The sequence below is a fragment of the Miniopterus natalensis genome, chromosome 2 (genome assembly GCF_054644295.1).
Source record: "Miniopterus natalensis isolate mMinNat1 chromosome 2, mMinNat1.hap1, whole genome shotgun sequence".
NCBI lineage: Eukaryota > Metazoa > Chordata > Mammalia > Chiroptera > Miniopteridae > Miniopterus > Miniopterus natalensis.
The window spans coordinates 82,162,391-82,182,360 of NC_142082.1; the positions used below are offsets into that span (position 1 = coordinate 82,162,391).

The window sequence follows — 19,970 nt, forward strand, 5'->3', positions numbered from 1 at the left end:
TCTGACATTGCTCTTAGTAATATTTCTTTTAATATATCTCCTTGGGCAAGGCAAACAAAAGAAAAATATACAAATGGGACTATATCGAATTAAAATGGGTGGGGAGGGTGGGATGAAGAAGGCCAAATATGTTGACTGAAAATGATTTGACTTTGGGTGGTAGGCACATAGTGCAATACAGTGGTACCTCAGTTTTTGAATGTCTCTGCTGACGAACATTTCAGTTTACAAACGCCATAAACTCGGAAGTAAATGCTTCAGTTTTCGAACATGCCTCCGAAGTCAAACATGCCACACGGGTTCCGCTGAGTGCAAGATCCTGAGGCCTAGCTATTGGCTGTTGATCCTTCGATTTTCAAACATTTCAGAATTTGAACGGTCTTCCGGAATGGATTACATTAGAAAACTGAGGCACTACTGTACACAGATCTTGTATTACATAGAAATCCACACCTGAAATCTATATGATCCTATTAACCAATGTCACTGCAATAAATTTAATTTTTTTAAAAAAGGTTTTGCACAGCAAAAGTTTTGCACATCAACAAAACCAAAATACAACCTATTGATTGTGAGAACATATTTGATACTTTGATAAGGGGTTTATATAAAAAATTTATAAATAACTCATACAACTTAACACCAAAAACAAACAAATAGCACACTACAATAAACAAATGGGCAGAGGACCATAATAGACATTTCTTTATTATGTTAAGCGAAATAAGCCACTCAGAGAAAGACAAGTACCACATGATCTCACTCATATGTGGAATATAATGAACAAAATAAACTGATGAACAAAATAGATCCAGAGACATAGAAACATGGAACAGACTGAGGGATCTCAAAGAGAAGGTGGGGGTGGGGGAGTGGGTGGGGAGAGATTAATCAAAGAACTTACATGCACATATGCATAACCTATGGACACAGACATTGGTATGGGAAAGGTCTGGGGGTGAGGTAGATTTAGGTGGAGGGGATCAATGGGGAAAAAGGGGGACATCTGTAATATTTCCAACAATAAAGATATTTTTTTTAATGACATTCAAATGGCTAATAGACATATGAAAAGATACTCAATGTCATCAGAAAAATGCAAATGAAAACCACAATGGGATATCATCTCACCTGTCAGATGGCTATTATCAATAATTCAACAAGTGTTAGGAGAATGTAGAGGAAAGGGGGGCCAGCATACATTGTTGCCAGGATTGCAAACTGGTGAAACTACTATGGAAAATAGTGTGGAGGTTTCTCAAAAAATTAAAAATAAAACTTCCTTATGACTCATGAATTCAAGTTATAGGTATTTATCTAAAGAAATCCAAAACACTAATTTGAAAAGACATATGCACCCTATGTTCATTATGGCATTATTTACAATAGCCAAGATATGGAAACAATCCAAGTGCCCACCAATGAACAACTGGATCTGAAAGTAGTGGTATATATAGGGTGACATATACTCAGCCATAAAAAAAGCTGAAATCTTACCATTCATGACAATATGAATGGACGTAGAGGGTATTGTGTTAAGTGAAATAAGCCAGACAAAAAATACAAATACCATGATTTCACTTAGGTATGGAATTTAAAGAAAAATATAAATGAACAAATGAAACAGAAACAGATACAGATATAGAGAACAACCTTAAGATTGCTGGAAGGCAGGAGTGTTGGTGGGCTGGATGAAAAAAGTGAACAGATTGCACTGCTCACAATAGCTAAGATATGGAAACAGCCCAAGTGCCCATCAGTAGATAAGTGGATAAAAAAGCTGTGGGACATTTACACCATGGAATACTACGCAGCTGTAAAGAAGAAGGATCTCATACCCTTTGGGACAGTATGGATGGACCTGGAGAATATTATGTTAGGTGAAATAAGCCAGGCAGAGAAAAACAAACATCACATGATCTCGCTTATATGTGGAATCTAAAGAAATTAATAAACTGATGAACAGAATAGATTCAATGACATGGAAGCATAGATCAGACTGATGAATTCCAGAAGGATGGAGGAAGGTGAGTGGGTGGAGGGGGAGAGAGTACCCAAAGAAGTTATATGCATATATGTACAACCCCAGGACATGGACAATGGTGGGGAGAGGGACTGGGGAGGGGGATGGTATGGGGTGGAATGGGTCATTGGGGAGAAAAAAGGACATCTGTAATATTTTAAACAAAAATAAAATTTTAAAAAAGTGAATGGATTAAAATGTACAGATTGGTAGTTACAAAAAGTCACAGGGATGTAAAGTAGAGCATAGGGAATAGAGCCAATAATATTGTAATAACTATATATGGTGTGACATGGGTACTTGAAATATTGGGAGATCACTTTGTAAATTATATGAATATGTAACCACTATGCTGTATACATGAAGATAATATGAAATAATACTGAATGTCAATTATAACTGAAAAAAATAAAAATGAGTACTGCTTTGTTGACTCCAATCATCATGGCTGCTTTGCATGAAGGAGCCTAATCGACTCTATTTCATCTCTTCTCCAACCATCTATCATTCATTCATTTAGAGTCAGCACTGGGCAGATTGGACCTTTATTACTTAATGTGTCTGCTCCCTCTCCCATGCTGATATACAGTTTCAATGACTGGAAGGACTTTGTCTCACATTTTTTTCCGGAAACCTCAAAGCAGGGTCCAGGAGAGAGAAACAGAGAGGATCACAAAAGAAAAAGCCATGGACACTGATAGGAAAACTGAAACAGGTATCTCAAACCAAGAGAGGACAACGGAAAACCACCCAAAGCAAAGCTATTGTACAGTAAATACACTGTGTCCACTGAGGCTGCATAGATTTAATACATGACACGTTAAGAGCACCTTCTGGGGGGAGTGGGTGACACTAGAGTTAAGTCTCAAAGCAAGAAAGGATATTAGAGGATGATTTAGCAGATGGGTTTGCATAGAGTAAGAGGCAGGAAAAAATTGGTGTGAGCAATGGCAAAGTTGGTGACATGCCCCAGAGCTAAATAGAGAGGCTGATTGGCAAATAAAAGGGGAAGTGATAAAAAGAAAGGAGCATGTAAGTTTATGAACACACTGGTTAGCTTGCTGACAGTCTGTTCTGTCACAGGCAAAATTACTTGAACTTTAGTCATTTTTTTTTTTTTTTTTTTTTTTTTGGTGATGAACTATTTTAGTTTTTATTGATCTGAACATGTCTTCATTTCCTTCATTATTTTAAAATTTTTTGTTGAATTTATGAAGTGACATTGGTTAATAAAATTATATGTTTCAGGTGTACAATCTATTATATCATCTGTATATTGTATTATGCATTCACCACCCCAAGTAAAATCTCCTTCTGTCACCGTTTATTCCTCCTTTACCCTGTTCTACCTCCTCCCACCCTGCTTTTCCTCTGGTACTTTTACACAATGAAATACTACGTGGCAGTAAAAAAAATAAATATAAATATAAAAAAGGGGAAATCTTACCTTTTGCCCTTTTGCCACAGTATGGATGGACATGGAGAGTGTTGTTCTAAGTGAAATAAGCCATTCAGAGAAAGGCAAATGCCATAGGATTTTACTTATATGTGGAATCTAATGCACAAAATAAACAAAATAGAAACAGACTCGTAGATACAGAGAACAGACTGACAGTTTTCAGAGGGAATGGGGTTTGGGAGTCTTGTTGAGAAAGGTGAAGGGTTTAAGCAAAAAAAACCCAAAACACAAAAAGATGCACAGACACAGACAACAGTATGGTGAACTTTACTCATTTCATTGTGTTTAACTGACCTTTATTGTTGGAGGAATAACAGGTGCTTCCTTTCTTTGCCCCACTGAACGCCTCCTCCCCACTCTGGTCCCCCCAGGCCGCCACCACACTGTTGCCTGTGTCCATGGGTTACGCATATATGCATATAAGCTCTTTGCTTAATCTCTTTCTGCATTGCCCTTCCCCTGGGAATCATCAGCCTGTTGCATGCTTCCATGCCTCTGGATCTATTTCGTTTGTCAGTTTATTTTGTTCATTAGAGTCCACAAATAAGTGAGAGCATGTGATATTTGTCTTTCTCTGACCAGCTTATTTCACTTAGCATAATACTCTCCAGGTCTCTCCATGTTGTCTCAAAGGATAAGGTTTTCTTCTTTTTTACAATTGTATAATATTTCATTCTATATATGTACCACAGCTTTCTTATCCACTCATCTACTTATGAGCACTTGGGCTGTTTCCAGGTATTAGCTATTGCAAATAACACTGCTGTGAAACACAGGGGTCCATATTTTCTTTCTGACTGGTGTTTCAAATTTCTTAGGATATATTCCTAGAAATGGGATCACTGGTCAAATGGCAGTTCTATTTTTAATTTTTTGAGGAAACTCCACACTGCTTTCATTAGTGGTTATCCCAGCCTGCATTCCCACCAGCAGTGTACTAGGGTTCCTTTTTCTCCACACCCTCGCCAGCACTTGCTGTTTGTTGATTTATTGATGGTAGCCATTCTGGCAGGTGTGAGGTGGTATGTCATTGTCGTTTTAATTTGCATCTCTCTCATGATTAGTGACACTGAGCATTTTAAATTTCATCATCTATAGGAGGCTTCTGATGCCCCTGTCCTCTACAGTGTTGGTTACATTTAGAATATTTCCTAAAAAAAAAAAAAAAAAAAACTTTAGAATTACCTGCCTCTCTTCAGCTGGCAGCTGTGAGAAAAAACCCTGAACTTGTAATCAACTGAAACTGGGAAAAGGAGGGTTTGAATTTGTCTTCTATGACAGAGTAGGGCTGGAATTTATACTAAGGACACATTCCTGTTATTCCTTTACCTCAAATCACCTCCACAGATAGAAAGTAACAGCTTGTATTCTAGAAAAGATCTCACATCCTCTACCTGGACAAAAATAAATCTGTCTCTTCAAAACTTTGATTAGCATTCTAGATCTAGATCCTGAATAGGTTTATTCTTTTTTTCTGCTAATAAGCCCTCCCACCACAATACTGTCTGTGGAGGGAGATGCAGTTTAAACAGTGCTATCTTTCCTACCAGATGATTGTGAGAGGTGAATATGCTCTACATATAGTCAGCCTATTATCCAGCTCCAGAAGTAAACTGTTCATTTGAATTTGGCTATCATCACCCTGAAACAAGAGTATCCTCCATATGCTGACCTGTCATAACCTGTGGGCTACAGCTTGCTTTTGCACTGCAGATTTTTCAATGTAATTGCATGTAACACTTATAGTAATTAAAAAGTACTTAAAATCCAATTACATAGTTGGAAATTGCAGATCTCTGGACAGATGTAGAATAATTAAAAAGAAATCCAGTCGATATCTAAAAAAAGTGTTTGGATTTACTAAAGTGATTTATTTCAATGCCCTCCAAACAGTTCCTCTGGTTAAATTGCTAGCCTATATTAGGTACATTACTAATACAACTTTCATATGGCTTAACAGTGAATTAAAATGTAGTTTCCATGTATTTGCTTTTCTTTTTATGCCCCCCATAATTTATTTAGGAGCAATATCTTTCTGCAAATTTTCCTTGCCCACAAGTGGTTTTTGTGAGCAAAATTTCCTTGCTGGGAATATCTCTTAAGGTATTTATGGTGGGCAGAGGGTAAAAGGATTGTGTTCTTAATGTGGATAAAGAAAGTGTGACTTTATGAAACCATATAATTCACTGGTTACATCAAACTTCCTATATCATATAAGTAAAAGAACCTGAACAGGAAACTCACTACACCTGAGAAATCCCTATCCATTTTGAGAACAAATAGGAATATCATGAATAATGGAAATCTAGCCCTCATGTTATCAATACTTTTACCTCTTTCCTTTTCAGCCACCCCAAAAACAACCAACCAACAAATGCACAGTTTATTAATGTATAAAGTTGATAGTTATCTTTATTTTTGGTAATGGAATGATTGTTGCTCTAAAAGCTAAGAACACACATGAATCTAATAATAATTATAAATGAGGCTGTTTTGCATAAAGAAAGATTCTTGTTCTACTTTGGAGTTTATTTTAAAATCACCCTGTTAGAACTCCTGTGTTTACAGAAAAAGAATCTCTTTGAAAACTCATAACTGCAATCTAGCATAACTGAAAACACTTCAGTAATGACAACATACATTATTTATACCTAGCATGGAAGAAAAGTTGAACTTGCTGTGGACTTATTTGTTGCATTTAATTTTTTTCTTCATAATGGAAATGATTATCTTAGTATTCTTTAAAACCTCAAACAGTTTGAAAAAATGTTTGAAAGCTCTTCTTCCAGTGTAACATGCCTCTTTTTCTCATCTTTATACACTTTAGTAGTCAGAACAGAAATTAGAAGCCATTCCCAACAGGTATGAAGGTGACACTGGATCATTCTGGGCCTTTCTCCAGCCCTGCCATGTCAGATTCATATTTTTCTTAAATTTGATGTCCTCTTTATCTCTCCTCTGCCTTCCTCCTTATCAAAAAATATTCTCAGGAACAGACCTCGTATGAGTTGTTATCATGAGTACGACTGTCAGTTCCTGTCTTGTTTTCAGGCAAACAAGTTGCAAGTATCAGGAAATGGGCAAAAGATGTTTTGAGGAATTTAGCCCTTCTGAATCATTCCACACTTTTACCTTATTAGCCCAAATGTAATACTTAGTCTACAAGGGAAAAGAAAGGGTGGTCCCTCAAATTTATGGGTCAAATAAATCTGATGATTGGCTCCATGATCTCCATGATGCCAGTTTCCTTCATCCTCTGGTGTTTGGCAGAACACATTGCCCTTTGGGTTTTATAACTGTGATGCAGAAATTTGTGACTTTTAATTCACTTCTTACTGGTCTATATCTCTTTTTTACTTTCTGTTCTTTAATTAAGGGATATCTACTTCTCATACTTTATATATCCTGCTCCTTTCTTTCTTTCCTATTGTATTCCTCTCATGCTTCATTAAAAAGAGATGATTATACTTAATGTGCCTAATGACCAGCCTTATCATCATATAAGAAATAAGGTAATTTTAAAACAGTGGACTAACCATATGATTTATGGCACATCTTTCTAACCAACATGAGAAAGTCCAAGCAGAGAGAGGGTGAATGATTTAGGTAAGGTCACACAGCAGGTAACAAGTGCCAGCAGCATTTCCTCTGACACCCACAACTTTACAGTCCATTTCTTGGTTGATTGGATTGTCATGCACCTTGACAGATGAAGCAGGAAAATGATGAATAACCAGTTCAAGGCAGACACTTTGTGCCACACAGAAGGATGTCCTTTTCTTCAGAAATGGTTGTCTGGGCCAGACAAACTTCTCACTCAAAAAAATTGCCTTTTAAAGTTTCTCTCCACAAAGAAGCAGAGTTGGAAGCAAATTGTTCCTTTCCTTCTTTAGCTAGCCTATACCAAACATTTATAGTTGTTTATCCTTTGCTGGGCACCATTACTGTAGGGCTAGGGAAATAGTTTGGGGTAAGTTATGGGCTGAATTTTCCCCCCAAAATTCATATGTTTATGTCCAAACCCCCAGTACCTCAGGGTATGATGGGTTTGAAGATAGGGCTTGTAAAGATATAATTCAGGTCCAATTAGGCCATTAGAGTGGGGCCTAATCCAATATGAATGGTGTCCTATTAGAAGCAATTAGGACACAGACATATGTGTACAGAGAAGAAAGACCAGGTAAAGAAACAGGTAGTAGAAGGAAGCTGTCTACAAGCCAAGGAGAGAGGCCTCCGAAGAAACCAAACCTATCAACAACTTGGTTTTATACTTTTAACTTCCAAAAGTAAGAAAATCATTTTCCATTGTTTAAGCCTCCCAGTCTCTAGTATTTTCTTATGGCAGACTATAAACTAATACAGTGTACAGGATGAATATGAGATCATCACTGCCATCAAGGAGCTCACTGTAAGTCAGGACAGACAGAGTGGTTCTAGCCATGATATTAGAATGCTAGAGTTCTGGGATGCAGAGCAGAATAGCCAACTATCTGTTCTTTCTAAGAGATTATTGAATTCTTTTTTTTAAATCCTCAACCAAGAATATTTTTTAATTGATTTTTTTAAGAGAGGGGAAGAGAGACAGAGAAACATCAATGTGAGAGAGAAACATCAATTAGTTGCCTTCCGTACATGCCCCACGGGGGATCAAACCCATAACCATTTGGTATATGGGACAATACTCTAACAAAATGAGCCACCTGGCCAAGTAAAACTATTGAATTCTTGACAGAGAAAGTGAGAATTAATCTGAGTAATAAGAAACAGAGTAGTTGACTCAGAAGAGAAGTGGGGAAAAAAATATTCCATGTAGAGAGAATAGCATGGGTACAATTCTCAATGTGTGAAATCGCAAAGTGCTTCTGAGAGCAATTAACTCTGTGCCTTGCATGTTGAACAGACAGAAAATTACCAGGAGATAAGGCTGGAATGCAAAGTTGGAGCAAAATTTTAAAGTGAGTAGAGTGCTACAATAAGGAGCTTGAATTTCATTCTTTAGATTATAGGGATTTTTATGCAGAGAAATATAATTATATGACCTGCATTTTCTCCTTGATCAAAGGATAAGGTATAAGAAAGATAAAAGAGAAATGAACCCCAAGTCAGAGAGATAAGTTAGAGGACTAGTACTATAGCCCAGGGAGAAAGGTCAAAAACCTTAATTATGGCAATGGCAATGGACATGGAAGAGAAGAAAGAGGACATTAGTGGCAAATTCAAGAGTAAAAGAATTTCTTAAATGTCCATACTGCCTACCATTTAGTCTTTGGGGCTATCTCTAAGGAAAATATTTCAATCAGTAGGACTAGGAATCTGAGAGTAGAAGCCAGGATGAGAGGTCCCGCAAATCCAAGCCTCAGCCTCCCTGAGGTAGTAAGTGGTGTGAATTCAGCCCTTCTCCTCTAAGCCCCTGTAAGGGGTGGGGACAAGGGGGAAAAGATCATGTTTGCCCAAGGAGAACTTTTACATGTAATTCAAAGTGGATAAAGGCTGGAACAACCTCCAAACCCTACCATGGACTCATTCTCCCTGAAGGCTTTTGAAAACCAGTTCTTGGAAGATTTAGCCTGGATTCCATGAAGATAAGGCATCTGTGCATAATGTGTCCAGAACATTCTAAGGTCCAAGTGAAAACAACACAGTGCCCAGTGAGACCCATCAGAACCCATGATCTCTGTAACCTTCAGGGCCTCTGAATAAGTACATGGTTCCAAGAGTGATTTATTCAGTAAGACCAGAGGACTAAGCAACAAGATAAAGGACATGAGAAAGTGAACATGAATGGAGGCAAAAGCACTGAAAACTTGAACTGAGGCAGAATAGCCACAAAGTCAATGTGGAAAATGATGGAGCAACTGACTGTAAGAATTAAGTTGAAGAAGCACTTGCTTTTGTTCATTACATTCTGCATATAAGTAAGATCATGTGATATTTGTCTTTCTCTGACTGGCTTATTTCACTTAGCTAATACTCTCCAGGTCCATCCACACTGTCTCAAAGGGTAATATTTTCTTTTCTTTTACAGCTGCATAATATTTCATTGTGTAAATGTACCATAGCTTCTTTATTCACTCATCTACAAATGGGCAATTGGGCTGTTTCCAGACCTTTGCTATTGTAAATAACACTGCTATGAACATAGGGGTGCATAAGCTCTGTCTGATTGGTGTTTTAGGCTTCTTAGGATATATCCCTAGAAATGGGATCACTGGGTCACATGGCAGTTCCAATTTTAATTTTTTGAGGAAACTGTACTGTAGCTGCACCAGCCTGCATTCCCATCAGCAGTGTACTAGAGTTCCTTTTTCTTCACATCCTTGCCAGCTAATGAACAAAAGAAACTGACAAAATAGATCCAGAGACGTGGAAGCATGCAATAGATCGACGATTCTCAGAGGGAAGGGGGTTGGACTGGAATAGATTAACCAAAGAACTTTTATGCATATATGTATAACCCATGGACACAGACAATAGTGGGGAGAAGGCCTGGGGAGGAGGCAGGAGTGGAGAAGAGAGGGTCAATGAGGGGGAAAAAGGGGCATCTGTAATACTTTCAACAATAAAGATAGTTTTTAAAAGCAAAAAAAAAAAAAAAAGAAAGAAAGAAAGAAGAAGAAGTGCTTGCTGAAATGTACTGCAGACACTCAGCCTCTAGTTTCCCCTCTGTCCTTTTCCAACTTGCATGCATTACCTAGTACTTCCTTCCCACATGAGAATTTGAGGATAAAGTGACCCTTGCTGGTCTCCCATTCAGTGCACCACTATGACTTTAAGATGTCCAGCATTCCTAGAATTCTGTCTTTTCTCTCCAAAATGGTTATCTGAATACAAAATGAGGGCTATGGGTAGGTAGAGTAGTGAGGGTAGCCTGGCAGAGGGTTGCACACAGCCTACTTCAGAAGGGAAGAGAGGAGTGCTTTGTTTCCAGACTGGAGAGAGAGTTTAGCTCCTTTCTCCTACCACAGCCAAGCAGCAGTACTAACAGACTCAGTCCTAGATGAATCATGAAATGAAGGCTATTTTGGCATCAGAATCTTGAGCAGAAATCTTCAGATTCGCACATTAGAAAGATGGATGGACATTCTCACACTCCGCTGCTAAAATTAAAACACTCGAACACTCCCTGTCCTCTGTAACACATCACAATAAAAAATTTATATTTCCATCCTCTCTGAAAGTTTCTGGCCTCAGAAACCTCACTCTAGGTAAGTGGAGATCTTCCTTGTCTATATTGCCTTAGAAATATAATTCCCAACCTTTGATCTCCTTCTACTCCAATCTGGTCATTGCCCAGGATATCATAAGAAACTTCCTCCCTGAAAGTAGTGAGCAAATGGAAATTCAACATGCTCATGTATACAAATGCCTGCAATCGATCTACAATGCTTGGTTGCTACACCGAGGAGGTGAGTCTGGCTGAACTAGTTGCTCAAGGTGCAGGATTCCACTGTCCAGCACCAGTGTCCACAGTGCATTTGCCTCAGTTTCTTTTTAGGATCATGATACTCAGAATTATAGCCCAAGAATATGTACTCTAATGAGTCAAACTACCACAACTTGAAGTTTTATCTTAGTAAGCAATAATTACTCGGTACAATGAATCTAAAGCTACTATTAGAATTTGGAGGAACTTGTAGTCCGTAAAGAAGGCATTGCCATGAATCTGAAGTATAAGGAAGTCATGCGCAGGGCTGCCTCTGGTCACCTCACTGTGCCATTGCTTTACTTCAGTATCCACACACATGTAAAACCAGGGTAACTTTGGAGAGAATAGAGATACATAAACAACAATAAGTCACTGAGAGTTATAAGGAAGAGGGTAAAAATTAGAGGGAGAAGGTGTTGTTGCCAAGACTACAATTCCAGTTCTTTGGCAACCTCTTTTATTCAGAAGTGCCAACTCTACTCCTCCTTCCCTGCTGTCCTCCAGACTCACTGCTCAATCCACTGGTCTCTATACCAATGTGCAGTCTTTGGAAATTGCCCTTATTTAGGGAATTTTCATCAATTTTAGTTATTATATATGAAACTTTATTTTTCAGAAATTGAGGAGAGAGCAAGCCAGTTCATTAATGACCACCTTAAATCTTTTCCATGAGAACTGACCAAGAGGGGATTAATGCTCCTCTCAGTTTGTCTAAAGTTTAGGCAGATTTCTTCCTGACCATGGGCCCCTCACTTCCCTTTTAGAGCATTTACCTTAGAAAACTTGAGATTTTAAATTATTTCTCGGTCCGTTTCAGATGAAAATCTTCTTCCATCCTCTTGCCAGCTTTACAACCAGAAACATCTTTCTCAAGGCCTGAGAGTCATCCTTTTGAAATACAGTCATCAAGGAAAATCATAGTCCCTATCTCCCAGTCTCTATGGAAGGGTAGGAACCTAACTTAGATAACCTACAATTAGCAAACACAGATGGCCTGATCACATTAAGAAACCTCCCCCTTAATGTCCTCCAGTAACTTAGTACATAATAACTGACACACCTTTTGTTTCAGTGGAGTTAAGTTTAATTTCTCTTCTCTATTTTGTCTTGACTTGTATTGCAATAGTCTTGAATAAAGTCTTTCTTCCCTGTCTAACTCGCCTGAGTCAAATTTTCTTTTACATAGACCAGAGCTCCAAACTTGTGGATCTGTTTCAAATTGATTTCCTGCATCATCAAGCCTAAGATGTTTGTTTATTGGATTTATGTCATTATACATTTGTCAAAATCCATAGAACATACAATGCCAAGAGTGAACTCAAAGGTTAACGAAGGACCTTGGGTGATAATGATAGGTCACAGGTGGTAACAAATATAGCATTATGGTGGGAGATGTTGATAATGAAGGAAACTGTGTTTATGGAGGTGAGGGTGGGGTGTGCAGAGAATTAATGGAAACTCTGTATTTCTTGCTCAAGTTTGCTGTGAACCTAAAATTACTCTAAAAATAAAGTTTACTATTAAAAAAATTTAACAGTGTGCTGGATTCTTTTATGATCTTCAGTGAATCCTTGTGGTTGCTGTGGAGAGATTTGAGCAGAATCCATTAAACATCTTACTGAAAAGCCAGACCTTGAATCCAGCAGCTCTAGCTCCTGAATCTTTTGTGACTATAAACAAAATCATTTAAAACCAAAAGTTGGTCAAAAGTTAGACATTATGTCTGGTTCCTGAAAGTGGTTCATAAGCCTTGAAGGTGGACTAAAGAGATCTGCGTGTCTTATGAGAACTTTTTATAGAGTCAGATCCATATCTTTGCAGTGCTAAGCAGATAAGATCAACCTTCATTTCAATCAGTAAACATTTTTAAGTGTGAAAATACCTTAGACATAAAACTAAACATAGACAAGCTTGCTTCAAATATATGTGATCCCCAACTTTGCAAAATGATTATAACTTTAACTAAAATTTTAAAACATGTATACCATGCAGCAATTTTTTATTTCTTTTTAAAATTATTTTTATTGTTTACACTATTACAGATGCCCCCATCCCCCCTCCTTTGCTGACCTTACCTCTACCCTTCCCTCTGGCCGTCACCACACTGTTGTCTGTGTCTATGGGTTATGCACCTGTGTTCTTTGGTTAATCCTTTCACCTTCTTTCATCCAGTACCCCCACCCAACATCCCCTCTGACAACTATCAGTCTGTTCCATTTATCTATGCCTCTGTTTCTATTGTTTGTCAGTTTATTTTGTTCATCAGTTTATTTTGTTAATTAGATTCCACATATAAGTAAAATCATAGGGTATTTGTCTTTCACAGACTGGGTTATTTCACTTAGCATGATAATCTCCATGCCCATTTAAGCTGTAGCAAAAGGTAAGATTTCCTTCTTTTTTATGGCCTTGCAGTATTTCCTGGTGTAAATGTACCACAGCTTTTTTATCCACTCATCTACTAATGGGCACTTGCACTGTTTCCAGATCTTGTCTATTGTAAACAATGCTGCTGTGAACATAAGGGTGCATATATTCTTTCAAACTGGTGTTTTGGGATTCCTAGGATATATTCCCAGAAGTGGGATTGCTGGGTTTAAAGGCAGTTCAATTTTTAATTTCTTATCATAGAGTCTATCGTTTTTCACTTTCTGTTTGACTTTTAATCAAATGTTCGATTAACATTTATTTTTCTACTGTAGCTTCTTGGTGTTGTTTTCCTGATTTAAGTATAGTGAAACTGAAGGTGCTGGTCTATATGAGGTTATCTAAATCCAGGTAGAATGAGTGGCCACCTCTTAGTGAGTCTCTCTGCTACATTACAGATCCCTTTGCCCTAGATAATGATAGAGGGTTTTCTTTTTTTATGTCCTCCTATTTAATTTGCCATTATAAAGGGCATATTATTGAATGTTTCCTAAGGGAAAGATTATGTAGCAGAAAACCAGATCTCTATGAATTATTAAATCCTTAGTGGTCATTTTGGTTTCATCATTTCACCTTTAAATAAAGGCTGTAACATTTACAAACCACTGTGTGAAGTAAGAACATTGCCTGGCTATTTATAGTACCAAATTGCCTTGAGAGAGGAAGTGAAATTCCCTCTCATATTAAAATGCTCAGAAGCAATTAGCTGTGCTGTATATAGTATAATCTAAGAAAGATTATAAAGGAAAATAAGAATTATGTTCAAAACAAATCAAATTGTGTCCTAAGTAGAAATAGGTTTATATTCACATAAACAAAAATATTTTTGTACATCTTCTTTGTCCAATTTTCTACTGATGGAGTCAGGTGAATTTATTTCTTAACTACTGTAAAAAAAGCTGCAATGTAAACTACTTGACTTCAAGGGTTTTTAAAAAACAAATCATAGATTGAATTTGCTTAAAAATTCATTAAGAGTGTTGAAAATATATTTTTCTCAAATTTGTAATGACACACTGAGAAGTCAAGATTCAGATGAGTTTTAATTTCCTTTTAGGCAAATCACAAAGGAAAACTTCAGTTAATTAGCATAAAATTACCTCTTTTCACTCTCGTATTAAATATCTCAAAATTTTAACTTGTGTGCATTGTTATGCAGCATACATTTTTATTTGCAATACCAACATCCATGGATAGACAATTCCATTAAACATATTTTGACCATAGAGCTTGTACACTATTGTTCATATTACTTAAAATAAGGGTAAGACCAAATATTGCCTCTCAAAATCCTGCCCATATTTTGATGCTAATCTGTAAACTGCATACTCAGGTTTTACCTGATTCCCTCCCTCTCTACCAGCCCAGTCCTGAGTTCTGTGAGAGCATTATTTTTCTTCGTATTATAACTACTTATATAGTCTTTTTTCTCCACACACACAAAATTGCATGTTTAAGTGCAGGCTCTTAGAGATTAACTGTAGGTCTAAATTTTCTATAGCATATAAATCAGAGCCTTGGGAATAGTATGTGCTCAGAATATGCATAAATTATTTTACATTAAAGGAAATTGTAAATACATGAAATTAACTTTATTACCAGATAGGCCCCCAATTTTCTAATTTTCTCTTTTCCTCTTCCACAAAACCCAAAAAACACACATAAACATAACAAATATGAACACTTTGAAAACCATTTTCCTTTGCTCTTTTTTATTCTCTTTTTATTTCATCTGCTGCAAATGATGAAATATTAACCATAAAGATGAAGAAAACTCCAACATACCCAAGCTACAGCTCAGTCAACCAAATCTACAGAGAAATACACTCCCAGCAGGGAACTTGTCATTAAGTCCATATATATTCACTGTATCTCTACAGTGTTCCAGGAATTCTCCTCAGGTATGTTCTTTGCTTACTGTGGTGAGCAAAACAGACATAGCACCCCATCTGAAGAGACAGACACTAAGTAAATAAAAAATACTAATATAATTATAGTTTTCTTAAATAGTATAGAGGAAAAGAAAATTATACTAAGAGGAAATAATGCTAGGGAGTACTTACTTTGGAATGAGTGATCAGGAAAAATTTCTCTGAGGAAGCACTATTCCAGTTGACATTTGAACAACGAGCAATAACTAGGGGAAAGAACACTTCACATACATAAGACAGCAAGTACAGAGACTTAGTGAGGAACAGACTGTGTTTTAATAGCCGAAATTTAGTAAGAGATGGAGAGAGAATAGCATTTCTGTAGATTGGAAAGAAAGGCAAAAACCCAATCATACTAAGCCATGACACATTGGTGAGGCATTTGGAAAGATAAGCCTGGCTACTGTGTAGAAAATGGATTAGAATGAGAGCAACATCCAAGAAGGTGATGTTAGTAACGCGACAGAGCAAAAAGCTTTAGCCACTCCTTCTCCCCTCCCTCCAGACACACCAATTTAGCAAAAATCCATGAACAAATTTCACATAAAACCAGACTCACCAAAGCTAATAAGGAGATTGGGGACATCCCCTTGTCAAAGACCCTGTTCCCAGTGAAATGCCATAAAATTAGAAAGAGACCTGCTAGCTCACAACTACTCCAAGGGAAAGAAAATGGTTGACACAATCAGCACCCCAGCTTTTATGAGGCAGTTTCACAGAGCACTGCTTATATCTTCCAAGTCTTAAAGCTTTGGTAGATACAGCACAGGCCAACCACCCAGAGGAGAAAGGAGGTGGCAGGTTGGACTCATAGACACCATCGATGCCCCTGCTCAACACAAAGCAAGCAGATAAAAATCCCAGCTTTCACCTTCTACCTGAGGAGTGAAAGAGTTAATTTCTGCATCAGCACCCCAACCTTTCGAGGATGCCCAAAGAACTAACATCTATCTCAACATTCCAGGAGCTCTAACAGACTGAACACTGTTTAGAATCCTGGGAGAGAAGAGAGGCGGCAGCTTGGGCTAGTAGTGCCATAGCTAAGCTTTTGGCTCAGCAGAGGGCAAACAGATAAGAAAGCAAAAGCCACAGCTGTCTGCTTCTCTCTGAGGAGGGAAAGGATTGGTAGGGGCTCCCAGAATGTCTGGCTGTACTAATTGGTGGAGAACTTCTCTTATATGAGAAAAGTCCATGAAGACTGAGAGAGGTAACTCCTCTGTTTGGCATGCAGACATCAACACAGAAAGTCAAGTAAAATGAAGAAACATTCAAAGCTCTTCCAAACAAAGGAACAAAATAATTTTCTTATACTCATTGAGACCATGAAACACTGAAGACTGACATACAACTTCCCAATAAGTTCAAAACAGCTCTTTTTTCTTTCAACATTAGTGAAAATTATTTCTTTCCTTGAGTTTCAAAGGAAATAATTGCTTTCCTTGATAAAAGAAAAAGACAGATGTGTACACACTAATGCTCACCTAGGCCATCAAAAGATGAAATGTGCATCTGGGAACCCTCTTTCTTCTGTTATCTGAAGGTTTTTAAGGAGTAGACATTCTGAGGCATGTATTGTACTACATAATTTCAAAGACAGCTTAAATTAAATCTTAAATTAAATCATTCCAACACCTGAGTGCCTTCTTATAAAAGACAATGTCGTACTTAATATTTTCCTGTGTGGTCCACACTATTTCATATAGACAGAGAATATAATTTATATTTTGAGAGTTCTTTCTTCCACCACTTGTAAAGGACCACCAAATAAGTTGTTATAAAGCTACTTGCTAATTAAAGAAAAAATAAATATTTAGATGAATTCTAAAATACACAATTCAGAACACCACCTTCCACCATCCTTCCACCAAATTCTAGTAAAATAAATGTAACAGAAAATGCTAAAAGGCAAAGGAGGCAGGACTGTAAGCACTTATCCTAGAAAATGGAGAAGACATAAAAGATGCACTGGACCCATATTCTCCAAGCACTATGTTCTGGGGGTGGGAAAAAAAAGGATGAGGGTGAGAGATTGAGACAAGTTGTTGTTAGCTAAACTTATTTCACTTAAAATGATAATAACTATATACAGGGTGCGGCAAAAGTGGATCTAGAGTTGTTTGTATGGATAATACAATAATTAATAAATGATAATACAAGAATAAACTTTCATGTACCCTCAACTGTAAAACTACTTTTGCCCCATTCGCATATGTGTGTATACAGATACATATATTTACATACACGCACACACACACAGCAGTCTCTGAAATAACATTGTTTCATTCAATATTGTTTTGTGTTAACATTGATGATGAGATGTTATAAGAATGAAACTCTTCTTTATGTCATATAGCTTATGGTAAAATGTTTTTTTTTTTTTAATATGTCATTCTGCTTAAAGTTGCAGAACTTAGCAATGATATTAAGTGAAGTCTATATCTATCTATCTACATGTATACATGTACATATATATGTGTATATATATATATTTCATATATATATTCATATGTTGTCCACTTGTTAAGAAATAATTAAGCCCTGGCTGGTGTGGCTCAGTTGATTGGAGCATCCTCCCATATACCCAAAGGTTGTGGGTTCAATTCCTGGTCAGGGCACATACCCAGGTACCCAGGTTTCAGGTTCAATCCCAGGTCAGGGCATATACTGGAGGCAACCGATAGATGTTTCTCTTTCACCTCGATGTTTCTCTCTCCCCCTCTCCCTTCCTCTCTTTCTAAAATCAATTTTTTAAAAAGAAATAGTTAAGCTATATTTTTAGAAAGACAGAGATTGCCTCATTGGTTAACTTGAACAGAACGCCAGGTTTCTTTTCAATATATAATCTTATTTGGATCTATTTGTATCACAAGGTGTCAGATTTGAGAATTTCACTATAGTTCTGAATTTTTACTTTTGAGTCAATGGATTAAAAAAAACATTTTAGTCTGTCATCTGCCCTTTTTCTACCCAGAATTCTTGGTACAGCAGCTTGAAAGGCCAAGGCCAATGGACCTCAGGGCTTTTGGAGACATTAAGCAGAAGTGAAACACTTGGTTTGATTTCACTACTATTTTACTTACCTCACACTTGGAACTGTAAAATTCTTATTGAATGGTTTGAGCAGCTGTCTGGTTTGATTGTAGCTTCAGTGAATTTGTGCCTCTGACCTCCACTGAATTGCTATTTTATTGCCTTTTGCAACAATGTTCTCTTGTAAATCATATCTTCTGTCCCCATGGTAACCATATATATACCTGAGATGTCACTGTCTCTCTTTCTGCTAATAGAAAAACAGTTAGAAGAGAAAAATAATAAATATAGTTAGTGGCACTTTCTCCATTATCATGCCTGTATATTACTCTGAGTTGTGCATTTTCAATTAGGAATCCACAAGCTGAATTCAGAAGTTACATGCACAAGCATGCCATTCTTTCAACAGGTGCAAATAAAAGACAAATGTGTAAATTGTATATGTGATTACCCACTTGTGGATATGAGCTAAAGACTACATATCATGTACACACAAGACAAGTATAACTGCATGTAATTCTGGTATAAAATATTTTCATTTGCCCTGTTTATCATAAATCTCCTCTTTTTTTTTTTTTTTTTTTTTTTCCTCAGATTCCTCCCATTAGGTCAGGATGGTACAGAATATGATTCTTGAAGAGCATCACTGAGGGACATTTATTAAAAATGCCCACCAGAGGGCTGGCTGGCGGTAACTGGGTTGAAAGGTTGTTTGCAGAGTGAGTGAAGATGAATACCAGAGGACTTGGGTTTCAGCTAAAGTATAGTATTCCAATTACTGAGCTATCAGCAAGTGCGCATTTTGAAAGTCATGATCTTCTTCAAAAAGGTTTTTTTGTGTGTGAAAAATAAAGTTTTGTCCAGTCATCCTCTTAATTATCAGAAAAAAATTTCCAACTCAACCAAGGTAAAATAAAGTTTTCTACAGTGAGAAACATCCAGGTTCTATTTGTTCCACTTTAAATTGCAAATGGAATTCAAAGCAGTGCAATAGGCTCAGCGTCTTCCATTTCTTACAAGCTCAGACCTTTCACTGGATATTTTGAAGGGTAATGGTGAGACTATTGGGTTTGAATATGTTCTTAATGATCCATCACAAAGTGAACTAATGGGAGAACCACACTTGGTGGTGGAATATAAACTTGGTTTACTTTAATGCAGTAAATTGGCCATGGAAATGGAGGAGCTACATCTTGTTTATAATCGTCTTTTTACTATAATTTTATGTATACAACATTAAAAGTACTGACACATGAGAAGAAATATGTCCACCAGGACCTGGGGTAGAGGACAATAATCCACATTTTAAACAATTTTCCCTCTTTTTCTTAAGAAAACTGAAATTTGAGAACCACCACAGTAGACAATCTTTGACAGAAAAGACCCCATATTACTCATCTTTGTAATCCCAGCTTCTTTCCAATGCTCATCAGGTTTAAAATAGAGTATGACCTGCTCTCATAATATTGGACTGCATCATGTCATCAAGGAAACTTACTGGGAGTCAGGCTGGTCTCTTTCTCTCCAAGAGCTGGAGGTTTTAGGTGCCAGTAAAACTAAATGGGGTGTAACTTCTCAGATTTGTTCTGGATATAAATATAGATTCAAAAGTATCTAGTGTTTGTTGACTTATTGATGATAGCAATTTTGATAGGTTTAATATATGTGGAATAT

General features: G+C 37.1%; 1 pseudogene; it reads left to right on the forward strand.

Moving 5' to 3' along the window:
* The first annotated feature begins 19,025 nt into the window (after positions 1-19,025).
* On the forward strand, positions 19,026-19,452 carry LOC107526942 (proteasome maturation protein pseudogene; annotated as a pseudogene).
* The last annotated feature ends 518 nt before the right edge of the window (positions 19,453-19,970 follow it).